Source organism: Lytechinus pictus, unplaced genomic scaffold (genome assembly GCF_037042905.1).
Source record: "Lytechinus pictus isolate F3 Inbred unplaced genomic scaffold, Lp3.0 scaffold_20, whole genome shotgun sequence".
NCBI classification, from domain to species: domain Eukaryota; kingdom Metazoa; phylum Echinodermata; class Echinoidea; order Temnopleuroida; family Toxopneustidae; genus Lytechinus; species Lytechinus pictus.
Window position 1 is genome coordinate 479,931 of NW_026974141.1, and position 16,812 is coordinate 496,742.

Here is a 16,812-nt window from a genome sequence, read left to right on the forward strand (position 1 = left end):
ACATTAAAAGTACATTATTAAATGCTATCAACAGTGAGAAATTAACATAATATGTCAGGAATTATGCTTATTGTTCTCTGCATACATCAGACAGTTTTTTGTGAATTCCTTAGGATGCTTTTCACAAACTAATTCCTTAATATGCTGCATTGGATAAACTTTAACATTGCAGTGGATGGGGAATTTCAGGGGGCTCTTTCTTTCATTTCCAGCCCAGCCCCCCCCCCCCCCCCCCCCCCCGTCTTGCAAAGAGTTACGATTGATCCGATCAATCACAACTATGGACGGCCAGCAGAGTCAACAACTATTATGCATGTTTGTTCAAAATATTTTCTAACTATGATGTATATTCATGCATTCATTTTTTCTTGAAAATTCACTGTGCTTCGCTTTTTTTACAAAGGACATTGTGCAAATTTCCTGTATAATAAATTATGACACTGATGGATTTCCATAGAGTTACGATTGATTGAATCAATCGCAACTCTTTGTAAGGCTGGGACCAGGACTGTTTTGGAGCATTTCAAGGGCAAAATCGCCTCAAGCCCCCACATAATTTTTCCCTTTGGCATGCATCATTGCTTTTTTATTTTATAATTCCGAGAGCACTCATAAATACTACCTACATGTATATGTTGACCTGAATTCAACCTGTGAGATACCCTAATTCATCCTACAATGTACATGTGCATGTACTTCTCATAATGAATTTTAATTTGATGTATCTGCGTCAACGCACTAATATCCCCAATTACAAAAGGCATGAATAATTTTGTTGTTGACTGAAAAGGGATATTTTCTGGATCTAATTGCAAGTTGATCAAAAAAAGAAAGGTATGAAAGTAGGATCTTGGGACTTGTTTAACGGGTAATTTTAAGGACAGATAACCTAGCTCTATGTAAACCCAAACCCACATATAGATTATAGCATTAGCAATACTCTTAAGATAATCGGTAATTGACAGATTGTCAGTATCTGATATTACAATTTAGGCACAATAGATATAGTAAACTTTATTTTCAAGTTTGTGTGAGCAGAGCTTGTCATTTTGTAGATATATTATTCATTATAGATACAGAGTCCTTAATCCTATCCATAGGCCTGTTGCATAAAACATTTGCCATAAAAAACAGCTATCAAGTAAACAATATTTTAATTTTTTAAATCTTTTAATGTTACAGACCCCAGGGAATTGTTTAATCCCTGAAATGTGCATTATGTTGGTGGGAAAGATGATGCTATCTTAGAAGAGATGCATGAGGTATTACTACTAATGACTGAGATTTTCTAATCCCCCTCTGGGAATTGATAGATGAAAAACAAGTCTTGCGAAATTCTTTTAAAAAGTCTTAGGGAACCATTTTAAGAAAATCTTTGTAGAATTACACGTACTTTGGAATATTTTAAGGGGAATTATGATGAAAGCCTGAGGAATTGCATTTAACAATAATGGTATCGTGTCTCGTATAAGAGATGGTTTGGCTCTTTCTCCTTCTAAATACAATCAATTATTCATGGCACTTATAAGAAAAATTACTATTCAATGCAGTACATTGTGCTGTTCCTGAATATCTTTTTTAAAGGACAAGTTCACCCCAACAAAAACTTGATTTGAATAAAAAGAGAAAAATTCAACGAGCATAACACTGAAAATTTCATCAAAATCGGATGTAAAATAAGAAAGTTATGACATTTTAAAGTTTCGCTTCATTTCACAAAACAGTTATATGCGCATCCCGGTCGGTATGCAAATGAGGGAACCGATGACATCACTCACTCACTATTTCTTTTGTATTTTATTATATGAAATATGAAATATTTTGATTTTCTCGTCATTGTCATGTGAAATGAAGTTTCATTCCTCCCTGCACACGTAGAATTACATTATTTTAACATTTTGTGGTTCAGGCAATGAGGTCCTAATCGTCAGATTCGTAAAAATTGAAATATTGTATTATTCAAACAATAAAAAACAAAAGAAATAGTGAGTGAGTGACATCATCGACTCTCTAATTTGGATGTAACTGGCTCGTTCATATAACTATTTTGTTAAAAATAAGCGAAACTTTGAAATGTCATAACTTTCTTATTTTACATCCGATTTTGATGAAATTTTTAGCATTGTGCTTATCTGATTTTTCTCTATTGATTCAAATCAACATTTTTCTGAGGTGGACTTGACCTTTAAAGAGGTGGTGCACCCTGACGATAAGTTGGATGTGATGAAAGCAGAAACTGAAAGAGTTATTTGTGAAGGTTTGATGAACATCCATAAATGAATAAGAGAGTAAGAATTTTGAACATTGTACAATTTGTTGATGTCATAATGCGAGTAGCTCCTGCATAAGTCTCATAATTTTCATTTTAAAAATGGAAGATGAAAAGTGCAAATATTTTTTTCTTGCAGGAGAAGGTATGAAATGATGTATCTGATGATATATATATGTCCTTATATTTTTATTGAAAACCTCTCTTTTTTTTTCTTTTGCTCGTCAAATTTTCCTCAGGGAAAATCCTGGATCCAGCCCTGATATATATACTCAACTGACTAAACTTTTATTGTAAAAATAGCAACAAGAATAATGATTACAAAAATATTGGTGAAGGTTTGAGGAAGTTCCATCAAGATTTAAAAAGTTATTACAATTTTAACTTTTTATTTGTGACGTCATGTGCAGCTTCCCAGGTATCATGAATTTTAAAAATCAATGAAATGTCATTTTCTCAAAATATTGAGAATTGGTTTTATTGTACATTCAGTATTTCTTCAGACAAATTAATTCATACCCGCTCCTGAAAGATGAAAAGATGAACCATTACAGAATTGAAATTTTTGCATATTATATTACATAATAAATAGGGCACTGATCGTATATGACGTCACAAATCAAAAAGTAAAAATTCTGCTAACTTTCTTAATATTTGATGGATTTTCCTCAAACCTTCACCAAAATTTAATGATATTTTTCTGTAATTTTTATCCAAAAAAATTGTCAGGGTGAACTTTCCCTTTAACACAGTAGTTAGAACACTGCCATACTAGAATAATATAGCAAACCACATGGTCATTATTACTTTTGCTATCAATGATTCACCTTTTTTTTACATTGAGAAATCTTTTTACGGTTATACATATAATTTTTCTAATACGTGGCAATTCTTTCTCTTTTGAAAATTAGAATTAAATGATAAAAAATTAGCGGCGGGTACTGTGTTGGCATACACTTGCTACATACTGCTTTTTCCAGGTGAAAGCCCTTTTTAGACAAGCCTTAAAGGAGAATGAAACCCTTGAAACCAGCTGAATCCATATCAAAGAGAAAAATCAAAGAAACATATTGTTGGAAGATTGAATGAATAATAAGAAAGTTATGAGCATTTGAATATTGAGATCACTAATGCCATGTAGATCCTCCCATTGGCAATGCGACCAAGATCTGTGATGTCACACACGTACAACTCCCTCATTACTTTAGTACTTATTTCACTTATATTGTCACTTTTACAGAGTCTATCACAAGGTGAGGTGTTCTCTTTATGAGAGAGTACAGAGGTTTCACAAGTACAGAGGTTTCACAACATTATATCATTGATGAATCGTTTGTCATATGATTAGAATGAGCAAAAAGAGATGTTTTGGGGTATATTTTCAGTGTCCAAAAGGGGAGAGTTGTTCATCTGTGACATCATCGATCTTGGTCGCATTGCCAATGGGAGGATCTCCATAGCATTAGTGATCTCGACATTCAAATGCTCATAACTCTTCCATTGCTAGTCCTATTTTACTCAAACTTTTGTTGATCTTATTCTTTGATTTTTCTGCTTTCACAAAAGCTAACTTGCTCCAAGAGTTTCATTCTCCTTTAAGCTCTCCCGAGCATCCTGGGTGAGAAAACACAATTCAATCACTACTTTGACCTTTATAATCATCAATTTTCTCCTCATCTGAAGAATCGGATGAATTTCTTACTAACAATAAATTCTTTTAGCTGTGGAATCTGTGAATATGATACTGTGTCATGGAAGTGAGGATGGGCATTCTAAGATTTTATTGGCCAAATTATTAAACGTTATCCCTTGTGATCGCAAAAGAAAATCCTTCTTATTCTGAATGCAATTTAAGGTTGACCCCCCTATCACTAGTATCTATGAGAGGCTGTGATAATGATCGAATCCATCTTATCTAAGGTAATTGGGGATGGGAAATTAGTCACTGTAATTTCATTAATGAAAGTAAAGCCATGAGATTACACTATCTTAATTTTGACCCTTAATTAAAGGACAAGTCCATCCCCAACAAAAAGTGATGTGAATAAAAAGATAAACAACCTTCCTCCTGTAGCAAAGGCAACAATCCTTTTGAGCATTTCATGAAACAAGAAGTTGTGTTTCACTGTCTATTTGTCAAAAGTTACTGAAATCCTTGCTTCTGATTTGCTCAGAGCAAAATTGTCAGTGAAAATTGCAGACAAATTGTTTCATGAAATGCATCCAGGTACTGAGTAATATTAGAGTGGTGTAGAGTTGTATAATTTCACAAATATGAATTAACCCCAACCATAATCTCTCCCTTCCTCATGGTGAACATTTAATAATGCTCAACACGCCAAACTCTATGAATAATGAATAGAATTACAGTAGCGGTGCCATTGCCGTATTATGCTATATGTAGGCCTATTGCATTACAGTTTCTTTCAAGTCATCCATCAATTTCCGAAATGGAGTCAAGGCTTTAGATTAAAAAGACAATTACTTTTATATCCGCCTTGACCTTTTATGCTGTATCTTAAGCTGTAAAATAAAAGGGAAAGGATGACAAGCATTGTTTCCAGTAAAATGATATTACCTTATCTGATCATTGTATGCATCAATACTTTATTTCAGTCATATCAGAAAAATGTGTACAAATTGATATGAAATGTTATGTAAAAACAATGCAAAAATACATGCATATAAATTATATTATAGAATGCATATAAGGGGTGTGTCCGGGTGCATAAGATAAAACCTTATCTTTTTCTCTTGATTTTAAAAATCACACTAATTAGTGAACATAATTTTGTAACATGTTGAGCATACATGTCCATGTATATCAGGTGACTCTTAATATATGTACTAGGCCCATTGGCGGCGGAAGCCAACAATTTTAGGGAGGACCACCACACAATTTTTTGACAAGCAAAAAAAAAAAGGTTATCAACCTCAAATTATAGGGGGGACGCAGGAAAAAAAATTGACAAGCAAAAAAAAAAAAAAAAAGTTACCAACAAAAAATTTAGGGGGGATCGTCCCCCCCCACCTAAAATTTAGGGGGGGCACGTCCTCCCCGCTTCCGCCGCCTATAACTAGGCCCATTGGTGAAGAGGGAGGGGGTTGGGGAACTAACCCCAAAAAGTTTTATAACCAAGGTAAAGGGGAGAACAAGATTGAGAAAGGAAAAGGGTGGGAATGATATTATGCAAACATACAAAGTTTGATTTTCATTTTGAAATGGCAAAAACTATTATTGTCTCCCTTCACTCACTGATGAAGTGATTCATCTTCGTACTGAATATTGTGCCCCTTAAAGTTATTGGCTTATTATGTCGGTCTCTTTAAATTGCTGTTTTGTCATTATTAATACATACCAATTGGAATACACCATTTTTTGTACATATAAGGCCGGGTAATTACACCAAAACCAAATTCTCCTGAATAAATTCTGCCCAAATATGGCCTGATCGGATGGTTTCGGTGGATTTGAATGTTCCTGAATTTTTTCGTATTCGTAGAGGGAGATACTCCTGAAACCACCCAATTATGTGTATTCGGATGAATTAGCATCTGATTCGGTTCCGGTGTAACCCGGCCTTTATATTACATTTTCTATTACAACAGGACATGAAAATACCTAGAGTTAATGTTCGTTGGCATTTGTTATGTTTTCAACCGAGCTGAATGCAGAATTCCTCAGATTTGGTGCTTAAAATATACATGTAGGCTGATATTATACCAGTATTTTTACAATATGCTGCATTTAACAATTTCAAGTGGTGCTTTATTTCATTTCCTTTTAATCATACAAGAGTACAAGAGAGACGTCAATTCACGTCATGCGTTTGTATAATGAGATAGATTAGCTGTCTTTTTTAGCATAATTATGAATGGTTCATTTTGTGTTTATTTCAACCCGGCCACACACAAAAAAAGAACACCTTTGCAAGAACAGTAAACAATGTGCACATTTTTATAGGCCACGTCATTAGACCAACTGTACGGGTTGAATTGATCATATCATATTTCAGAGTTGACACGTCTGTTATCTTAATTTCGCTTTGTTTTACTTCAATCAACTAATACATAGAGTCTTGAAAAAGAAGGCAGAAAAAATCTCTGGAAGTGTGTTAATTGTGAAAATGCAATGAATGTCCATTTAGTGATGAATGGTGTCCCCATTTTAATGAGCGATTCTTTTATTCAAAGTTGGAGTTTTTGATAGTGTGGTAGTGAATTTATTTTATATAAATAGTGTGTATGATCTTTATTCTTTTTGCTAGATTGCACTTGCTTGTTATAAAGTGAGCCATATCAGCTTGTCACTATAGGTGGTTATGAGCTTACAGCAATTCAACTAGTGGTAATACTGGCGATATTGCTTTCCAAAGTAATATTGCCAGTTTATTCACTTGTTTATGTCATTATTTTTTTAATAATGCATATCGATGCCTCTGTGTATGGGTGTTTTTTCTTTGCATTTGTCATTTGTGATGAATTGAAGTCCATTTCTTTTAGGTGATAATGGGCTCCATATAATTGTCCTAGCACTTGATTTATTTTTCCTTCTTCTTACTTTCTCTTTGAATCTCGTGCGTCGGATGATTTTTAATTCTCTGACTGTTCTTGTTTTTGTCCAGAGATTTTAAATAAAGATGGTGAGATATTAAACCAAGTTCGACTTAGAATTATCATAAAAAGTGAAATGATGGTGGCCTTCGATATGCAATCTTCATGCCTGGTCATTAAAGTGCTGAATATTTCATCAAATTTGGATGTGAAGTTAGATTTTTTTTTCTTTTGAATTTGCTTGTCTTCAGAAAACTTCATGTGCACAAGACATACAGTATGCAAATTTTGGAAATAATGATATTACCTACATACTATTTCTTTGCAATTATGTTTATTACACAAAATTGGATTTTTCCCTCTATTTATAATACAAACCATATGGTTTGATTACTCTGTGAATGTGTGCATGGAATTGCCATATTGTAGTTGCACTGTTAGAGAATTTATCCTTAAAATAAAAGAAGTTCCTGCAGCAGAGTCTCGAGAACACCTGTAATCTTACAGGAAATTGGTATTTGGTGTATGTAACCTTACAAATTTCCTTAAAGAAAACACCCTTTTCCCCTTTTTAATCAGACCTGTTAAATTGCAGAAAAATTCACGTTATGAATTTACAGCATGATTCTCTTATTGCGTTCTGCAAAATCTTCTTTTTTTCTGTAAAATCATTTTTTTTTTAACAGTGTGTAACTATTGTGAATCAGTCAAGAACTTCCTTATTATCATACCTTAACTGGGTATTCTTTTTTTGTCCTTTAAGGAAATACAAAAAATTGTCTTCTCTTTCGTTTGCAAACTGCCCAGGGTAAATAACTGTTTTGTAAAAATAGCCGAAAATGTATAAGTTTATATAGTTTTCGTATTTTACAACCGATTTTGATGGAATTTTTAGTGATATGTTTGATATTTACCTCCTTGTCAAAATTCACTTGTTGTCTTGTATTAGTACATGGGTAAAACCCCTTCCTATTACCTCTGTTTCAAGTAATGCAACAGTTCAGAGGGTGAAAACGAGGAGTATTATGATACGCTACTTTACGTTGGCTTTGAGATAGGAAAAATTCAATTTTTCAGAAGTGCTCATTTATACATGTAAATCATGAATTTGTAACACTGCTTCAATGCCATGCACTTATTTGACCACTGATATTGTCATACTGGCATTTAAAGCCTTTAACTAGGAATTTCATCTTTTGTACATAGATTAAAAACATATTTTAGCGCACATATTTCTGGTACATGTATGTATTTTTGTAGTGGAACATCGTATATGTATCGGTTTTTTAACAAAACCGTTCTTGATATTTATTTGTACAATCATTCATTGTTGATGAATGCAATTGCTTTTGATTGAACAATAATGGTATTATTTTGGACTGTAACTTTGGTATATCTGTTGTGGTCAATGTGAAACCTGTAAATCATGACGTTATATTGAATAAATGTCTGTATTTCATGTGAGCCTCGAAAGGTAGATGGTGTTATATATACCCATTATTATTGTAATATTACTATTATTACCAAAATATTCATATTATTGTCATTTTTGTCTCACCTGCATAGCAGAGTGAGACTATAGGCGCCGCTTTTCCGACGGCGACGGCGGCGGCGGCGGCGGCGGCGACGGCGGCGTCAACACCAAATCTTAACCTGAGGTTAAGTTTTTGAAATGACAGCATAACTTAGAAAGTATATGGACCTAGTTCATGAAACTTGGCCATAAGGTTAATCAAGTATTACTGAACATCCTGCCTGAGTTTCATGTCACATGACCAAGGTCAAAGGTCATTTAGGGTCAATGAACTTAGACCATGTTGGGGGAATCAACATCAAAATCTTAACCTAAGGTTAAGTTTTTGAAATGTCATCATAACTTAGAAAATATATGGACCTAGTTCATGAAACTTATACATAAGGTTAATCAAGTATCACTGAACATCCTGCATGAGTTTCACATCACATGACCAAGGTCAAAGGTCATTTAGGGTCAATGAACATTGGCCAAATTGGGGGTATCTGTTGAATTACCATCATAACTTTGAAAGTTTATGGATCTGATTCATGAAACTTGGACATAATAGTAATCAAGTATTACTGAACATCCTGTGCAAGTTTCAGGTCACATGATCAAGGTCAAAGGTCATTTAGGGTCAATGAACTTTGGCCAAATTGGGGTATTTGTTGAATTACAGCCATAAATTTGAAAGTGCGTTGGTCTAGTTCATAAAACTTGGACATAATAGTAATCAAGTATCACTGAACATCCTGTGCGAGTTTCAGGTCACATGATCAAAGGTCATGTAAGGTCAAAGAACTTTGGCCACGTTGGGGGTATTTGTTGAATTGCCATCATATCTCTATAAGTGTATTGGTCTAGTTCATAAAACGTGGAAATAAGAGTAACCAAGTATCACTGAACATCTTGTGCGAGTTATAGTAGTTTTCAAAATCAGCACTGCTGCTATATTGAATCGCGTGATGCAGGTGAGACGGCCAGAGGCATTCCACTTGTTGTTATTATTAGCTATTTTTATTGTTATTATTATTATTACTATATTAAAGTAGTAGTAGTAGTAGTATTAGTAGTAGTAGTAGTAGTAGTAGTAGTAGTAGTAGTAGTAGTAGTAGTAGTAGTAGTAGCAGTAGTAGTAGAAGAAGAAGAAGAAAAAGAAGAAGAAGATATAGTAGCAGTAGCAATAGTAGTAGTAGAAGTAGCAGAATAAGTAGTAATAGAAGTGGTTTATTTAAGAAGGAATTAATGGAGATGAAATTTTTACTGAACCTTAGAAAGAGAGAGGAAAATAGAAGAGAAAGAGATATACTTAGGCGGATCCAGGAAGCAAGCGGCACCATCTCACCCCCTATATTCGCGGTGCAAAATAAGAGGGGAAATAAGGGGGAAAGAAAATAGAAAGGAGATGAGAAAAAAAAGAAAAAGAAAATGAGCAGACAAGTGAGGGAAAGACTTGGAAAATGAGAAAATAATTATTTCTCTCTGTAACGATGTTCGCTCGCACTCCGCGCTCGTATTACATAATGGCTCAAGAGGCTTAAAGGGGAATCCAACCCAAATAAAAACTTGTTTTTATAAGGAAATGAAAAATCAGACAACAAGAAAGTTATACATTTTTTAAAGTTGTAAATATTGGTAATCACTATACCCATGGAGACTTCAAATTGGCCGCATATGGGATGTCATAGTGACGTAAGGCAAGGACTACTCTTCCCTGTACTCCAATACATATTATGGCTAAAATTTCATTTTTCCCAAAAGTTCTATTACAAGTTATATTTTCCTTTCATGATGACAAAACAATATACTACCTGTGTTATATATAATATATAGATTACTGCCCCAGGGGAATGGGTACTAAGGAGAAAACCACAAATCCCTGATAAATTAAGTACATGGCCAATGGGAAAATTGTCCTTGCCCCTTGTCATAATTTACTTACCCAGTTGCCAATTTGAAATCTACATAGTATTAGTGATCTCAATTTTAAAGCAGCTATAACTTTCTTATTGCTTGTCCGATTTCTTTCAAACTTTCACCATTCTGTTTAATTTATTTTTCTCCTTCCCAACACAACATTTTATGGCCAAGGCTGGATTCCCCTTTAAATGGAGCTTAAATGTCCAGTTTTTACGTCAATATAGCTTGTGTAACGAGCTTTCATCATTATGTTTGATTTGCGAATTTATTTTTCAGAAAGTACTGTGTAAAATGTCCAATCTAAAGTCTGAATATCAAAAATTGTTTATAGCTCGCGCTGCGCAATCATATAACTTGATTTTTGTAGTACCCATATATCCTTTTCGTGTATATCCATGATATTATAAAGTTCTCCAAAATAACCCGTTTTAGTTCTGATTGTCAAAATTTAGCAGCAAGCGCTACGCGCTCGCACTCTGATTAGTAAGATATGTATGCTTCTATGCTTCTGATCAACTCATTTTGAATCAATGCGTGTCTCAAGGGTCGATACTGGGACCCCTCTTATTTTGAAATACATCAATGACATGGTAAAAGTGGTAAAGAATGGGAGACTTATAATGTACGCCGATGATACTACTTTGTATTGTACAGATTCTTCTATTAATGAAATAGAATTAATGACAGGAAGGCATAAATCACCCATCAAACATCCGTCATTACTTCGATCACGAAATGAAAGAAAACCCAGAAGTTTATCTAGATTTTGGATTTTCAAATTGATGATTTTGAAGATGAAGAGAATGATGATGAAGTTTCTAGCTCTAGTGACGTGGATCGAAGTATTCAGTGACAGTGTGGAGAAAACATACCCTCGCAACAGGTTTTGCATGCAAGTGGAGCTTGACGTGGGAGAGCCAATCACGTCTCTGGTACACTTATACACGTCATCAAAAAACCCCAATTTCGCGGACGTAATTGAGCGTGTTTGAAGCATTCAGAGAGAGAACTTTAAACTATCAATAAAGTGAGTTTCATCGGTCTCCATGATAAATGATGTACACCATCGTGTTCTTTTTATTTTCCCCTTTAATTTGATATATAATTCTTCATTTTTATGATTTTCAATATATTTCTACTTTAACTTAAAAAACGGGATGCGAGACTTATTCTCAATTGTAATATGTACACTCCTTCTCAAGATATGTTTACGGAGTTAAAATGGTTACAATTTAATCAACGTGTTGCATATTTTAGATGTGTCTTCATGTATATATGTATTCACAATTCATCTGCTGACTACCTTGGCAAGTTTTTTTTTCTACAACTCGGTGAATTTCATCAAATTAACGCCAGACAGTCAGCAAGAGGCGAAATATTTCTCCCTAAACATGCTAAATGTCGTACAGAATACCGTAAAATGCATTTTGCTATGACGGCCCTTCCTTATATAACAACCTACCAACTGAAATAAGATCTCAAATTAGTATTGCATGCATTTAGCATTAGCTATTCATGGCCCATAAGCGTTCCTCTTTTCAAACTGTACCTCAATCACTTTTATTTTTAACATCTCGGCCCTCTATTTTGATATTTTTGTTCGACTCACAACTCCAACTCACTTTCCTTTTTTTTTAATGATCTCGGCTAGCTTTAATTGCCCAATTGTAATATTACATGTCTTAATTATTTCACATTATTTGCTTTATATATATATATATATATATATATATATATATATATATATTATTTAATAAACCTTTATTCAAAACAAAACAATGGGAAGTTACAAACAATGAAAATAAGTCCAGGTTACTCGTTTTTTTTAGAACGAAGTACAGGACTAATAAAAGAATTACAGATATACCCAATATATAACATATCACAATCAAATTTACATAAAACGATTATACATTGGTGATTGCAGAAAAGAAAATTGATTGATATAGAACAAGCACACACCGTTACAACTGAAATGAAGAGAGGATAGAGGGGATATCAGTCAGGCTGCAGGTCCCAAGAAAGTGGCTTCTTTCATCCAAGTGATATTCATGACTTGAGATGTTTTGCATATTTAATGAGCTTGATGCGGACCAAAACACCTCTTTTCATTCGGTCATTGCTGCTCTAATTGTGCATCGAATTTCATGAATATGGTACCATTGTAAAGAAGAAGAATCATTCTTTCAGGTCATGTGTTTGGATTTATTCAAAGATTTTGTAATATAGGTTAAAATTTTGATCTAAAATATGCTACAAAATAAATATTTTCACCTGACAAAAGCTGCTATTTTCACACTTTATTTTTGTTTGAGCCCAAATGATTTTTATATCATGATAAAGCTGAATATGTATGCTTTGAAATGATATAGGTTTCAAAATAAGAATTGGTTTAATCGGGTCAAGATCACACTTTTCATTTGCCAAGTACATAAAGCAGCTTGAAAACAAGAATACTGCACTCTGATTGGTCAAAGAGACCGCACACTGGCAAATTCCAACGGTTCCAGTGCCTGGGTTCGTGGGAAGGTCACACTTCCTATGTGGTAATCTCCTCAAATACCCCGCGCCTGTTGTTCTGTGAATCTTATCCAGCCAATCAGAACTCTGGATTTCATGCAAGTACAAAATTTCAGAAATCTCGTCTTGTACCTTGGTGGGAAAAGTGTGATCTTGACCCGATTAAAAGGTGCTGCATATCAAGAGTGGCATTGTGAGAAAGTACAGAAGTTCAGCTTTATGTTGATATAAATATCATTGAGGCTCAAAATAAAAAGTTTTGCACAATTTGCAAAAGAAAACAGAGGAAGAAAATTCAGTTTTGAGGCACATTTTCAGGCCACAAATTTACTTATTTAACAAAATATTGTATACAAAATAAATGACCAATATGAAAGAGTAACTTTTACTCTATCTGATGGTGCAATAATATTTCATTTAACTTGAGGTTAAAACATGTAAATTCTTAGAGAAAGAAAATCTCACGAATCACGAGATTTTGCAAGGAGGAGGATTCAGCCACGAGATGATTTGGATGAATCTGGCCTTTTTGCTCATTAGCATAGGGACCTGCGGTCTGACTGATATAGAAAAGGTGAACTTGATGAAGAGAAATAGGAGAAAAAAGTGTGACGAGCGAAAAGAAGGGGGAAACAGGATAAAATGAGAAGGCAGAGAAGGAGGAGAATGAAGAAAAAGAGGAATAAGAAGAAGTAAAGGAGTGCAATACAAAGTTTTGTGAATGAGATATTGCATTATTGGCATACAAGTTACTCCTTTACAAAAATCATCTACCTACTTATACATCCAGAAGAGACAAGATAGCATAGAGTATTCTACATGGATGAGAAGGGAAACGGTGAAGATAGGGAAATAGTAGAGGGAGAGAGAGGAGGAGAAAGAGAGGAAGAGAGAGAAAGAGGGGTGGAAGAGTGGAAAGGTGAGTGAAAGAAGAGAAAAGAGAGAAGAAGCCTTCCCATACATGTCGTGATTTCTCAATCTAAAAGAGTCATATCTGTCCATTGCGGCTCTGCCCTAGCATTGAAGATGACATATGACCCCACAAGAGCTAGTTTGCTTAATTATCTTACGAATGGTGTCCATTCGTACTCTACTATTTACAAGACGGAAAACCTTCTTAATCAGTGCGTCCCACAAAAAACGAAACCGAGATTTAGCGATGATTTATCATAACTTAATCATAAATAAAATAGACAAATGACCTACCAATGTAAAGCTTCAAATCTCCTCTTTCATCTGAAATTACTTACATTATTCCTCATTCACACATGAGTGAGCAAAAACAATTTGAAGAAAGGATACCAAAATCTCATTTGGCGGGGGTATCTGAATTTAAAAAGGAAAATCACATGCCTAAAAGGTTCAATATCTGCTCTTTCATTTGTTACCTTAATCACAAAAAATGGTCAAGAAGTTAGAAAGTTATGTTCCCTCGAAACAATGCTTGTATTTCCATAATTTCATTAAATAAACTTGTTTTCACCGGTTTCCCACAGAAGCTATCGCACGGTTAACAAAAGACTTAATGCATGGCTGATCGTCAACAAAACGGAGTGTCGAGTGAGTTTGGACGCTAGCCTGTAAAACCTCTTCATTTTATGAAATTATTAAAATTCAAGCCTTATTTCAAATAACCAGAACTTTCTTATTTCTTGACCATTTTCTGTAATTGAGGTATCAAATTAAAGAGCAGATATTGAACTTTTTAAATTTGTGGTTTTCTTTTTGAAATCCAGATACAGCCCGCCAAATGACTTTTTGGTATCCCCTCTTGAAATTGTTTTTGCTCACTCATGCGTGAATGAGAAATAATCTAAGTAATTTCAGATGAAAGAGGAGATTCTAAGCTTTACAATGGTAGGTCATTTGTCTATTGTATTTGTGATTAGGCAAAAAGCGCTTTATAAATCCAACTACTATTATTATTAAAAATGTCCACTTTCAGATCGGAATATCAAAAACTTTCGGCTCGCATAATTGTTTTAGGTGATACCCATCATTTTCATGAATACGAAAAGTAATAGAGTGCCCTACTTTAGGTCTAAATCTAAAACATCTTGCATTAATTGTTTAGTTACACACCTATCCTGTTCGTGATTACATTAACAATTTATTAGAATGTCATATAAAGAAATTTTAGCTTGCGCTTAGCGCGCTCATTATTTGAATTCTTAGTGAAGTATCGTCTTCATGTGTGACTGCACAGGTCTCTTTTTAGGGCAGTTTATTCTAAATTTCAGCTCGCGCCAACAAAATGATCATGATCACAATCACTGATCAGAATGTTCAAATTTCAGTACAAATAAATGAAATTTCAAAAAATTGGAGCTCGCGCTTCACGCTGCCATAACTCGATTAGGGTGTATGAGATACCTATAGCTAAGAAATAACTGTTACTTAAAACTTCGGTCTTTTATACCCCTTCAACGAAACCAACAAAAAAGGAACTTTTAGTGGCTGATTGGGGGAAAATGTAGATGGGAATATTTCCGTGCCCCCGTCCCCTATTGGCAAAAGCTGGATTCGCCCCTGATATATAATATATATGGGGAAAGAGAATGACAGAAAGAGGAGGAATAATAGGTTAGAATGAGAGAGGGGGGTGGGCAGATGCACTGCGTATCATTAAAAATTTTACACTTTGAAAAGGTTCTGGCAATCTTTAATGTTACAATATGGGGGTAATTTTTCACTATAATTCTTGGGATTGGGTGTCTTCTGTTTTGCGCAAAATGCTGATTTTGCACGCTGGTCAAATAATTTGTCAATTTAACGAAATACTATGCTGTAATTTTTTAATGATTTTTTTCCCTTTTAGATAAAAAAAAAATTAAAATGATAGATTCTAACCTTGTTGAACATATTGGCTCCCGAAAATAACGTTAAACATTGGTCATGTTGGCTAACCTAACTTCAGGTTGTTTGTGACACAGCTGGATCTTAGGCCAGGGACATAGCATGAAACAAATCAAAGTAAACAAAAGTATATTTCAAACATTTCCAGTATAACACTTTGTCCTTTGCTCTTCAAGATTTACATCCACTTTCATAAGCTTTTCAATTTTGGGGCTAGTCAAAAGTTAAACGTAAGTGGTGCTCACTCACGTGGAAATATATCGATATTGCTTAAAGAGGCTTATAATAATAATAATAATACTATTAATAATAATAATAATAATAATAATATTAATAATAATAATAATAATAATAATAATAGCAAAAACGTTATAATGTTGTTTGTTTACTTTATAGGATTTTTTTGTCAATGTGTATACTTACTCGCTGTATAGACCTATACAATATGTAGGCCTAAAATAGCGGTGGGTGCATGTATGGGAGGGTGTATTGATATGTGTATGCATTATGTAATGCGTTGAAAAGGGGAGGGTACCTGGATCCCCCTATGATAGTGATAGAATTCAATTCACACTTTCATCTTTCAGCGTGTAATCTCTTTAGTTGAGAAGTGCTTGAAAACTCAATCTATGTTTTATGTCATTGAGAGAGACAATAGTTGGACCCTTTCTTCTTCTTTCTTTCTTTTCTTTTTTTTTATTCATTTATTTTCTTTTCTCGGGGAATTATACCTTCATGCCTTTGAACCCTTACACTTTTACCATTCCATCTCAAGACTCCATCACTCTCACATTGTCTGGTTATATCTCATGCACAATTATATATTGTAATAGGCTGATTGAGCGTTGTTTTAGCGCATTGGAATAAATGTAATAAAAATCAAACCCGGTCATGTCATTCTTCTGACGCACAAGGATTGAAGTGAAGAAAATAGTTAGGCTACTTTCATCGCTGATATCTCTGTTGTTGACGAGAAAATTTATGACCGCATTTGGAGTTTTACCTTCTCAAATCCGCGCATGAAAACCAAAATAGCAATCTGCATCACTCATTGTGCTTATGATTCAAGAATTGCAAATTTGTAACTATGGAAACTGTCGACTACGATTTAGAATGGCTCAAAACAATGTAACAAGATTCCTTAATTGTTTCATTAAGTTTGGTGAAAATGGCATGG